The following is a 12,638-nucleotide window of genomic DNA, read 5'->3' as shown; positions in this document are numbered from 1 at the left end:
GCTTTCGAAATGTGGTGCTACAGAAGAATGCTGAAGATTAGATGGGTAGATCACATAACTAATGAGGAGGTATTGAATAGAATTGGAGAGAAGAGGAGTTTGTGGCACAGCTTGACTAGAAGAAGGGGTCGGTTGGCAGGACATGTTCTGAGGCATCAAGGGATCACCAATTTAGTATTGGAGGGCAGAGTGGAGGGTAAAAATCGTAGAGGTAGACCAAGAGATGAATACATTAAGCAGATTCAGAAGGATGTAGGTTGCAGTACGTACTGGGAGATGAAGAAGCTTGCACAGGATAGAGTAGCATGGAGAGCTGCATCAAACCAGTCTCAGGACTGAAGACCACAACAACAACAACAACAACAACAACATATATAAAACAGCTTCAAACGTCTGACTACTTTACGAATGAGTCAAATGTTAAATATTTGATGTTAAGTATGTTACATATTTCTTGTTGAAGAAGCAAAACTCTAATCATTTGCGTTTTATTAGTTTCAGGTTTTTCCCACAGACAAAGGAAAAAGTCAAAATTAAAACTTTTGAGTACACAGTCTTAGTAATCAGTCCTCCATTTTAATAAAAACTTCTCATTTTCCACGCGTCTCGGTGTTACGACGTCATATGTCTGTAACTCTGTCTTGTACTACGAAAAAAGTTTGCAAGTACATGTGGATGCTGTGTACAAGTTATGTTGGCAGTAGAATTAGTAGCAAAGAGTCAATAAATTAAAAGTAATTCATGATGCTGAAGTTCTAATATATGAAAAGCAAAACTTTAGTGAGCGATAAACTTTTTTACCCTTCACCATTTCGTGAGAGGTTTTAGCAAGAAAAGTTTAGAAAAGGTTTAAAATTACGTGTTAAGTTTCTTTCAGCTCACCAAGGGCTCTCATTTTCAAATACAGCATTAATACAGTGTGGGCAAAACGCGCGGCCAGCGTAATGCTGTCACAAGACATATACACAGTTTCCAATTTTAATATTTGTCATTTTACTTTTTTGTAAAAAATCGGCATATTTCTGTTATACTATGTCAAAAAATTGCGCTTTCCTGACTATTTTTAGTCGAAAGAAGTGAATTATTTACTTCGATGTTGTAATCTGCCACCTCCTTCCTTCTTCCATCTAGTGTCCACATTCAACAGTGCTCAGTCCAAGTAATTAATAACCAAAGTCTTTTATGAATATTTGAGAGGAGCGAGATTACAATAAACTTTCAAGTTTACTTACCTTGTCATGTTGAGATTGCTCCAGTTCTTCTTGTCTAGGAGTCTGATTCTTGAAGCTGAAAATCTAACATCTGGTGCTCACAGCTGGTTTGAACTAAATCAATTGGAAGACTGTTGTTGCAGAATTTTTTTACTTAAATATATTTTCCCATATTTCAGTATATCGGACAGTACAGGGTGATTCAAAAAGAATATCACAACTTTAAAAATGTGTGTTTAATGAAAGAAATACACTCCTGGAAATTGAAATAAGAACACCGTGAATTCATTGTCCCAGGAAGGGGAAACTTTATTGACACATTCCTGGGGTCAGATACATCACATGATCACACTGACAGAACCACAGGCACATAGACACAGGCAACAGAGCATGCACAATGTCGGCACTAGTACAGTGTATATCCACCTTTCGCAGCAATGCAGGCTGCTATTCTCCCATGGAGACGATCGTAGAGATGCAGGATGTAGTCCTGTGGAACGGCTTGCCATGCCATTTCCACCTGGCGCCTCAGTTGGACCAGCGTTCGTGCTGGACGTGCAGACCGCGTGAGACGACGCTTCATCCAGTCCCAAACATGCTCAATGGGGGACAGATCCGGAGATCTTGCTGGCCAGGGTAGTTGACTTACACCTTCTAGAGCACGTTGGGTGGCACGGGATACATGCGGACGTGCATTGTCCTGTTGGAACAGCAAGTTCCCTTGCCGGTCTAGGAATGGTAGAACGATGGGTTCGATGACGGTTTGGATGTACCGTGCACTATTCAGTGTCCCCTCGACGATCACCAGTGGTGTACGGCCAGTGTAGGAGATCGCTCCCCACACCATGATGCCGGGTGTTGGCCCTGTGTGCCTCGGTCGTATGCAGTCCTGATTGTGGCGCTCACCTGCACGGCGCCAAACACGCATACTACCATCATTGGCACCAAGGCAGAAGCGACTCTCATCGCTGAAGACGACACGTCTCCATTCGTCCCTCCATTCACGCCTGTCGCGACACCACTGGAGGCGGGCTGCACGATGTTGGGGCGTGAGCGGACGACGGCCTAACGGTGTGCGGGACCGTAGCCCAGCTTCATGGAGACGGTTGCGAATGGTCCTCGCCGATACCCCAGGAGCAACAGTGTCCCTAATTTGCTGGGAAGTGGCGGTGCGGTCCCCTACGGCACTGCGTAGGATCCTACGGTCTTGGCGTGCATCCGTGCGTCGCTGCGGTCCGGTCCCAGGTCGACGGGCACGTGCACCGTCCGCCGACCACTGGCGACAACATCGATGTACTGTGGAGACCTCACGCCCCACGTGTTGAGCAATTCGGCGGTACGTCCACCCGGCCTCCCGCATGCCCACTATACGCCCTCGCTCAAAGTCCGTCAACTGCACATACGGTTCACGTCCACGCTGTCGCGGCATGCTACCAGTGTTAAAGACTGCGATGGAGCTCCGTATGCCACGGCAAACTGGCTGACACTGACGGCGGCGGTGCACAAATGCTGCGCAGCTAGCGCCATTCGACGGCCAACACCGCGGTTCCTGGTGTGTCCGCTGTGCCGTGCGTGTGATCATTGCTTGTACAGCCCTCTCGCAGTGTCCGGAGCAAGTATGGTGGGTCTGACACACCGGTGTCAATGTGTTCTTTTTTCCATTTCCAGGAGTGTATAATATAACCTTCTGTTATACATCATTACAAAGAGTATTTAAAAAGGTTTTTTTTCACTCAAAAACAAGTTCAGAGATGTTCAATATGGCCCCCTCCAGACACTCGAGCAATATCAACCCGATACTCCAACTCGTTCCACACTCTCTGTAGCATATCAGGCGTAACAGTTTGGATAGCTGCTGTTATTTCTCGTTTCAAATCATCAATGGTGGCTGGGAGAGGTGGCCGAAACACCATATCCTTAACATACCCCCATAAGAAAAAATCACAGGGGGTAAGATCAGGGCTTCTTGGAGGCCAGTGATGAAGTGCTCTGTCACGGGCTGCCTGGCGGCCGATCCATCACCTCGGGTAGTTGACGTTCAGGTAGTTACGGACAGATAAGTGCCAATATGGTGGCGCTCCATCCTGCTGAAATATGAATTGTTGTGCTTCTTGTTCGAGCTGAGGGAACAGCCAATTCTCTAACATCTCCAGATACTGTAGTCCAGTTACAGTAGCACCTTCGAAGAAAAAGGGACCAAAAACTTTATTGGCTGAAATGGCACCGAAAACGTTCACCTTAGGCGAGTCACGTTCATACTGAGTTGTTTCCCGCGGATTCTCAGTGCCCCATATGGGATGCACGCTGAACAACTGTCGTCGATTCACTTCTGCCATACTCAATAACACAAAAAGCTTTCTGTTGAGCGGTCGCCATCTTAGCATCAACTGACACTGACGCCTAGTCAACAGCGCCTCAAGCGAACAAATGTGCAACTAAATGAAACTTTATAGCTCCCTTAATTCGCCGACAGATAGTGCTTAGCTCTGCCTTTTGTCGTTGCAGAGCTTTAAATTCCTAAAGTTGCGGTATTCTTTTTGAATCACCCTGTATTTTGATTTTTACCTGCCAGGTTAGCCGAGAGCGCTAATGCGCTGCTTGCTGGACGTGGGTAGGCGAGCAGGCCCCGGTTCGAATCAGCCCGGTGGATTAACGACGAGGTGTGCCGGTCAGCCTGGATGTGGTTTTAAGGCGGTTTTACACATTCCGCTAGGTGAGTACCATTCTGGTCCCCATGCTCCGCCTCAGTTACACGACTCTCAGACATCTGAACCACATTTGCACTGTTTCATGATTTACACTAGACGCAGACGTCTGGGGTATACTGTTTCCGTCCGGAGGGGGGAGGAGGGAAGGGGGAGGGGGTGGGAGGAGGGGGGAGGGGGGAGGGGAGCGTGGGGGTACGGGCTGGCAGCAGGAAGGGCATCTGGACATCCCTCCAAACTAACCATGCCAAATCCGATTGTAACCATGCCGACCCTGCAAACACTGCAGGATAAAGACACAAGCAAAAGAAAGAAGACAGTATTTTGATTTTTGACACTGGCGAAGGCGAAATTAGATTGCTCGCACCTATTACACAAAAATAGGTCAGATCACTTCAGAGGCAAGCTTACGACTCCCCACTCTGCAGAAATAACAAGATTCCAAAAGGTTTACAATTTTTCCTCACAAATCAGTTCCTACTAGTTTTCGTTACATTATTAATTTCGGTTGTCATTTCATACATGAGTCCCGAAATAAACACAGTAAACAGTACAGGATTGCGTAGTTAATCACAGAAATTTTAAGATTGCAAATAATTCGTAATTTCAAATGTTTCTAAATAAAATAAAGTAACTGTACATTCAGAACTCATATTTATCGATTATAACATTGGAACTAGAATGTTCTATAAAATAATTCCTTTTCATAAATTTTAGGTTGAAATATAACATACTGTGTATAAAATTATATGAAAGTTTTCAGAAAAGCAACTGAGATAATACTGATCTGTTCAAAATTCGAAAAATAATACCTTTATCGACAATTACTGTTGATGAAAAGTAATGCTAGAGGAGGATGTCCCGTTACAATGTGAACAGGTGCATAACAGAATAAAATAGAAAAAGTTGTTTCATCGTTGTATAAATGCATCGACGGGATTCTCTGTTTCGTCAAAGGCATCAAAGCAAAACTCCACTGCCACTGCGAAAGTATGCAGGCACGGTTTCAAGTTGGACTAGGGGAAGGTGGCATCACGGAGGTAATGACTCCCCCCAACCCCCCACATACTACACTTCCCTAATTTTGTTCAGCTATCTTTTTGAAAATAAAGTCTCATGAAAGTTACGTATTACGAAAATGCAAGGAATTACAGAAAATTATGAGCTGTGTTTCACTTTTCTCTTGTTTGCTCACGTAATTTGGGTTGTGGTATGAGCGACTGCAAAAACATTCCAGTCAGGTAGAGGTCTGATTGTATGTGCCAAGCCGGCCGTGGTGACCGAGCGGTTCTAGGCGCTTCAGTCCGGAACCGCGCGACTGCTACCGTCGCAGGTTCGATTCCTGCCTCGGGCATGGATGTATATGACGTCCTTAGGTTAGTTAGGTTTAAGTAGTTCTAAGTTCTAGGGGACTGATGGCCTCAGATGTTAAGTCCCATAGTGCTCAGAGCCATTTGAACCATTTGTATGTGCCAACAAGTCCTAACCCATCTTGAATCACACAGAGAATAGGTAAACAACAGGAATTTGGTTAAGCCAAACAGAAAGAGTAAGACATGCCACCGGAAAAAAAATAAAAAGTATTGATTTTCCAGAACGCAAGAGGAAACAATACAAAAGGACAAATTTTCTCTATTTAAACGATTTATTCTTTCGCCTAACCATAGTCTTTAGATCTTTCTTAGCATTTGTGGTGCTAAGTGCAATTGTGATAACTGTAAGACACACTTCGATTTCCTATTGTGTAAAACATGACGTTGTCAAAAAGGGAACAACTCATGACTCATAAATTATTCAGGATAAAGGAAAAAAAAAACATTTCCTGTCTTGTTTAACACTTTCATGGCGAATTTGTTTCCGCAGTGTGAGACGATTTGTTTTCTGGAATGTGTAAGGCTAATGTTACCTATTCTGAAAAAATTTTGTAGCTGCTGGTGATTTTTATCACTGAGACTTATCCCCTTATAGTTATAAGGCACTTATTTAAATTATGTGAAAGTAAGAAGTTATAATTAATTATGACAGTGTTTAGAGAGCAATAAATGTAAGATAAAGTACATATATTTATCTGGATCGTACTACTATATAAAAAATGAGTCATTACCGTACATAATCATGTTATGAAGTACATTTAAGTGTTAAACAAGTAACTTACTCTTTCTTTTGAGATTAAACCAGTGAATGTGTTTAATATTAGCCTTATAAGTCTATGTGTTCACATAACTGCCCTAAGTACTGTACATACAAAAATGAATACAAAATATATTGCAAACGTTGATTGGTTCTAGTCATTTATTAGTCATTTTTATCCACTTCTGTGATAGGCCGCTACTTTATCTGATTGTAAGAAACTTGCTGCTGTGGACATGTAATGAGCTTCAGTAGTTTCTCAGTGGCACCTTTCTTCTTGTTGCTAATGAGAACTTCCCCATCATATGCTATTGTTCGAGAAAGCCTAATGTTCTTGTTGGAAAATATCTTCTAGCTTTCACTGATGTAAAGGTGTGGACACAGAGGCCTCGAATATAGGGCTCAGCAAATACTTGCCCTTTCTTTTCTGAACTGTACTAATTTATATAAACTGCTGGGGAGTAAATGATACTTTTCCTGTTTCGTAGTTCCTCTTCCCATTGTTTCAACTGAAATGACAGCCTTTTTGTACAAAGAATTCAGCAGATTTTGAAATCCACTATTTTGACAGCATCGAGCTTAAAACGCCCAAGGCAGCTAGTTTCGGTGACATATACTGATCTAAAATAAACACCTGGTCGTATATTCGTGTCTTCCTTTTTGTGACAGCTAAGTCCTGATCGGCTGATACATAAGTGCTCTCTAAAGGGAAAATAGTGGCTGATTTTGTCAAATCTGCCACTGATGAGTTATCTTACGATTTTGGGGACTCAGTGTAATGGTGCAGAAGGGCGAAACTTTCATTAGCGTCCTTCTCATCTTTTGTGACTATTAACCGATTCAAGGAAAGGATTGGATCAGGGTCTAATGTTTCTTTCAGACTGGTCAATTTTGCATTGGGGGCACCTCAAGTGGTTTATCTGGCCAAGACACTGTGGCTGTGTATGTTAACTCGGTCTCTTCAGTGACAGCAGGTGAAATGTCAGCCCTGTTATCTAACATTCTGCTCTACTCATTGTTAATCCACTGCCGTGCTGTTACAATGATCAGCCCCTGTGAGACCCTCCTGCCCACAGTTTTTAAGGTACAACTACTGTGGTATCGTCCGTGGAATAAAACGAGTGCGGTCCCACTAGATCAAAGTCGCGGTTCTAGGATGTACTCAGACAACCCTGACCATCCGTCTTGCAACTGAATTTTGCATATATCTGCGCCAGTCTGGATTACTAGGAACGAGCAGACTGCAGCCCTTTCCCTTTGATAATACTGGAGTTGTCCCAATTACATCGCTGCGTGCCTACCCCATGCTTTCAGATCAGCAATACCTCCCCAGTTTGAACCTGAACAAACTTCCCTAAGGGCTTATATGGCTTACCGGAGTAACGGGTAAGGTTGAATGGTGAGAAACACATCCAGTGAGAAGCACTCAACTTTCCAACAGTTGTACCTGCAGCATCCTCACTCCACTCCTTGTGAAGAGGTAAAGCACTGCAATGACTGGGATTTCCCTTATCTCTACCCCTGACTTGCGACAACGTGGGGACAGGAAGCTGCAATCACTCCACTTGGAAAGGCCTGCCGTCCAGTAGGCACAGAAAGAAACACTTTTAACGCTCAAATAATATACTAAAGTGCAATACTACACTCACAGCACAAAGAAACTTATCCTCCAAACCTTCACAACCAAATTCTGCTATGCAACCACACATTAGCTTTCTGACGCACATAGGACTCTTCAGTTAATACTATTGCAAGCTTCCTACTTTCAGTTGTAAGCAAGACTTTATAAAAGAAATGGCAAGGTAATGTTAAGCAGAACACTGAGAGGAGCTGTGGTCTAAATACACTGCTGGCCACCGTAAATGCAACACACTGAAGGAAGCATCCGAATCAAGTGGAATTTACACCATGCGTTTGCAGCGATGAGATATGCAACTGATTAGAATTTCAGCGCAGACGCACATCACGCGCGCCTGTGGCGCCACCTCATAGCGCCATTTAAGGCTTGGCGATTTCGACGAGTGTACGTTCGGCACGTGTGTTTACCTTGTGGTTGTTTCACAAGACGATCAGTTACGCCTCGTAGACAACAGCGAACATCTGTTGATCAAGTATCCGAGTTCGACAGAGGAAGGATAGTGGCTTGCCGAGATTGTGGATTATCATACAGAGAAATCGCTAGTCGTGTTGGACGAAACCAAACAACTGTAATGCGGATATGTGACCGTTGGATGCAGGAGGGTACGACGGACCGACGTGGTCGATCGCATTCACCTCGGTGCACTACTGCACGTGCTGATAGGCAAATTGTGCGCACGGCAGTGACGGATCGCTCAGTGACATCCCGAACCATAGCACAGCACATTGCGTCTGTAACGCATCATCCAGTGTCTGCGCGTACCATTCGACGCCGTTTACAGCAGAGTGGTCTGTCCGCAAGACCTCCATTGCTTCGTCTACCATTGACGCAGAACCACAGACGTCTCCGTCGCCAATGGTGTGATGACAGACGGATGTGGACGGCAGAATGGAATGACGTTGTCTTTACTGACGAGGCACGCTTCTGTCTGCAGCACCACGATGGTCGGATTCGAGTGTGGAGACACCGTGGAGAGAGGATGCTGGACAGCTGCATTATGCACCGCCACACTGGTCTTGCACCGGGTATTATGGTATGGGGCGGTATTGGATATTACTCTCGCACGCCTCTAGTACGCATTGCCGGTACTTTAAATAGCCGGCGCTACATATCCGAGGTGCTGGAGCCAGTTGTCCTTCCTTACCTTCAGGGCTCGGCCACAGCCGTATTTCAACAGGATAATGCGCGACCACACGTGGCACGCATTGTCCAAAGGTTGTTCGTCAATAACCAGATTGAATTGCTTCCCTGGTCGGCTCGCTCTCCGGATCTTTCGCCGATAGAAAACATGTGGTCCATGGTTGCTCAACGAGTGACCCAGATTACATCCCCAGCTGCCACACCAGATGGTCTTTGGCAACGTGTGGAAGCTGCTTGGGCTTCTGTACCCCAGGAACACATCCAACGTCTCTTTGACTCAATGCCGAGACGTGTGACAGTGGTGATCTCCAACAATGGCGGCTACTCTGGCTACTGATTCTGGCAGGAACCACATGTCACAGACGTCTGTAAACGTAATCATTTGATATTTGCCGGCCGCGGTGGTCTAGCGGTTCTAGGCGCTCAGTCCGGAGCCGCGCGATTGCTACGGTCGCAGGTTCGAATCCTGCCTCGGGGATGGATGTGTGTGATGTCCTTAGGTTAGTTAGGTTTAAGTAGTTCTAAGTTCTAGGGGACTGATGACCACAGAAGTTAAGTCCCATAGTGCTCAGAGCCATTTGAACCAAGCCATTTGATATTTGGTCAACATGTTATCTACAAAATAAATTTTGTTGTGCTACCTCTTGTCTTTCTTGGTGTTGCATTTACGGTGGCCAGCAGTGTAATAATAGATTTATCCATTCTTAACAAGACAAAAAAATGGCTAAAGAAACGTCACACAAACGTTTTTATTTGACAAATGCTTTCACTAATATGTGGTCTATTGTGAACAAGGTGATCAGCTGGGGATCATCACACGACACTAACCAGAACTAATCGCTTTACCTGACTTCAAACATGTGAATCTGTGATATGGCTCAAAAACTATGCTACTATTAAGCATCTGTAGTCTACTATTCTAACAAGAAAAATATGGTTCAAAAGAACAGGGTGCTGAGAAGCATATATTGGAGCCCTTCACCATACAGCGAATACTTTACCCTCCTGCTGGTCAGGGCGTCACACCATGATGCGTTCCGCGACTGAAGTCATGGACGGCAGCAATCTGTTATTAATGGAGCGCGCCCGAAAAATGCAAGTATGTGGTCTCAGATTCGGCTAATTCGGAACGCAGGTACTTCCCTATGAGCCTCTGAAACCCCGGTGGATTCCAGAGTGCAGGTGGACCCTTTTGTTGGTCTGCCAAACCAATTTGACTCCGTCCCACGACTATGCATGACGGAATATGTCAAATGTTTAGATGGCTGATTCAGGACACACAAGCACACCCACACATTACTCGCTGTGCGCGTGATGCTAGAAGCAGTACCTCTGATGGTTCAGAAGGTTACTGGCACAGGCTCTAAGTGGCACACTAACAAAGGACGCAAGTCTCACCGTTTAGGTAAACACCTGCAGTTCTTTACTAGGGAAGCGCCAGTACAGGAGAGTCCTCTTTCTCTCAGCTTTCCTCGCCAGCTCGGTAGCAAAGCACATTTACATCTTAGGCCACTCCCACTTTAGCACAAGCAAATCACGAGCTGATGCGCGGCATTCGAAGCTGGTAGACTGCCCCTTGCTCTGCATACACATGTTTGACCAACCAGCCACTTTAAAAATTAATTAGGAGAAAAGGAAAAAAGATTCACCTTTCTGGCCTCTTTCCCACAGGTTTATGCCATGTATTTTGCGGAAAGCATGACCTGGATGGAACCATAGGCCTCCATAAAAAGATCGTTATCTCCCCTGTTGCATCCACTTCGAACATTCTAAAGAACAGCCATAAACTCGCTAAAAGCCTTGTGCCTTCACAAATATGTTTTGTAGCAGAGTCTGGACGCCACTGACCTGTCCCACAGAAATCTGCAGAAACTCACAGTCGTCGCATCGGCTTCTGGCCTGACAAGGGCCCATCCTCTACTTTATTTCTGGTCATCAATGCTCTGCCCATGGCAGCAGCGACTCGTCGGAGCTAGTCAGCCTACCTGGACGTGGCCACAGACCGACCGGCGCCATTCAACGGTCTGCACAATGAGACTGTGGGACTCGGCAGTCTGCAAATGCCCTCAGAAAAAAAGCTCTCCCTTTGGGATTTAGCCGCCATATGCTTTTACTGCAGTCGTTTAAATCGGCACCCTCTTCCTTTGAACGCAGGAAAAGTTTACCGCTATTCCTTCGCTAGAGCACACAAGCAAGAGCGTTAACAACTGCCAACCATTTCATCATATGAATGAAGTCAGATCGTATCCAGGTATCGCAGCTAAGTAATAAAGATCATCTTCCCTAAGAACATTACGCAGCTTAACACCATATCAGAAGTGAGAGTGCCATGCGATCTCTCACTACAATTCAGTTTAACCCCTTAATTGTACATAATACAATAGTAAACATCCTTTCCTACTTCCTTGACCTCAATCCATATGGGTTTCATGCTTAAGTCTTGTAAGCTTGGCCTCCCTTTCCTTCCTACTATCTCTCACTTTCTCTCTTGTAAGCTTGCCCTCCCTTTCCTTCCTACTATCTCTCACTTTCTCTCTTGTAAGCTTGCCCTCCCTTTCCTTCCTACTATCTCTCACTTTCTCTCTTGTAAGCTTACCCTCCCTTTCCTTCCTACTACCTCTCACTTTCTCTCTTGTAAGCTTGCCCTCCCTTTCCTTCCTACTATCTCTCACTTTCTCTCTTGTAAGCTTGCCCTCCCTTTCCTTCCTACTATCTCTCACTTTCTCTCTTGTAAGCTTGCCCTCCCTTTCCTTCCTACTATCTCTCACTTTCTCTCTTGTAAGCTTACCCTCCCTTTCCTTCCTACTATCTCTCACTTTCTCTCTTGTAAGCTTACCCTCCCTTTCCTTCCTACTATCTCTCACTTTCTCTCTTGTAAGCTTGCCCTCCCTTTCCTTCCTACTATCTCTCACTTTCTCTCTTGTAAGCTTGCCCTCCCTTTCCTTCCTACTATATCTCACTTTCTCTCTTGTAAGCTTGCCCTCCCTTTCCTTCCTACTATATCTCACTTTCTCTCTTGTAAGCTTGCCCTCCCTTTCCTTCCTACTATATCTCACTTTCTCTCTTGTAAGCTTGCCCTCCCTTTCCTTCCTACTATATCTCACTTTCTCTCTTATAAGCTTGCCCTCCCTTTCCTTCCTACTATCTCTCACTTTCTCTCTTGTAAGCTTACCCTCGCTTTCCTTCCTACTATCTCTCACTTTCTCTCTTGTAAGCTTGCCCTCCCTTTCCTTCCTACTATCTCTCACTTTCTCTCTTGTAAGCTTGCCCTCCCTTTCCTTCCTACTATCTCTCACTTTCTCTCTTGTAAGCTTGCCCTCCCTTTCCTTCCTACTATCTCTTACTTTCTCTCTTGTGGATGGTGATACGAGTGCCAACACTTCTGGAGAACTTTGAAATGATCTCAGGCATCCAATATGATCTGTTGCTGTAGTAGTTGGTAACTGAAGTTTGACATAATCTTTTAAGGTTTTTTTCAGTTATCTGATATGGTCCGTGGTACCTGACAACAAATTTTTGCTCTTTACTTTGGGATATAAGTGCTGAGTTACATTACCCATTGTCCTGCCCTATTCTGTGATAATTTCCACATGTGATTCCCTACTCGCCAATCGTTTTCCAGGGATTTGGTGCAGTTTTTGTCCCACAGACACGTCTCCATATCTCTCTCAACATTCTGGCAAAATACTTACCAGACTTACAGTCCTTGCCAAATTTCGGTCTGCCCTTGTAAAATGGCGAAGGCAGCTTCCTTTAGTAAACCACATCATATAGAGACAGCCTAGTACTGGTTGGACCATCGAGTTGTAAGCT

The sequence above is a fragment of the Schistocerca cancellata genome, chromosome 5 (assembly GCF_023864275.1).
Source record: "Schistocerca cancellata isolate TAMUIC-IGC-003103 chromosome 5, iqSchCanc2.1, whole genome shotgun sequence".
NCBI classification, from domain to species: domain Eukaryota; kingdom Metazoa; phylum Arthropoda; class Insecta; order Orthoptera; family Acrididae; genus Schistocerca; species Schistocerca cancellata.
Note: the sequence above shows the minus strand (reverse complement) of the source record.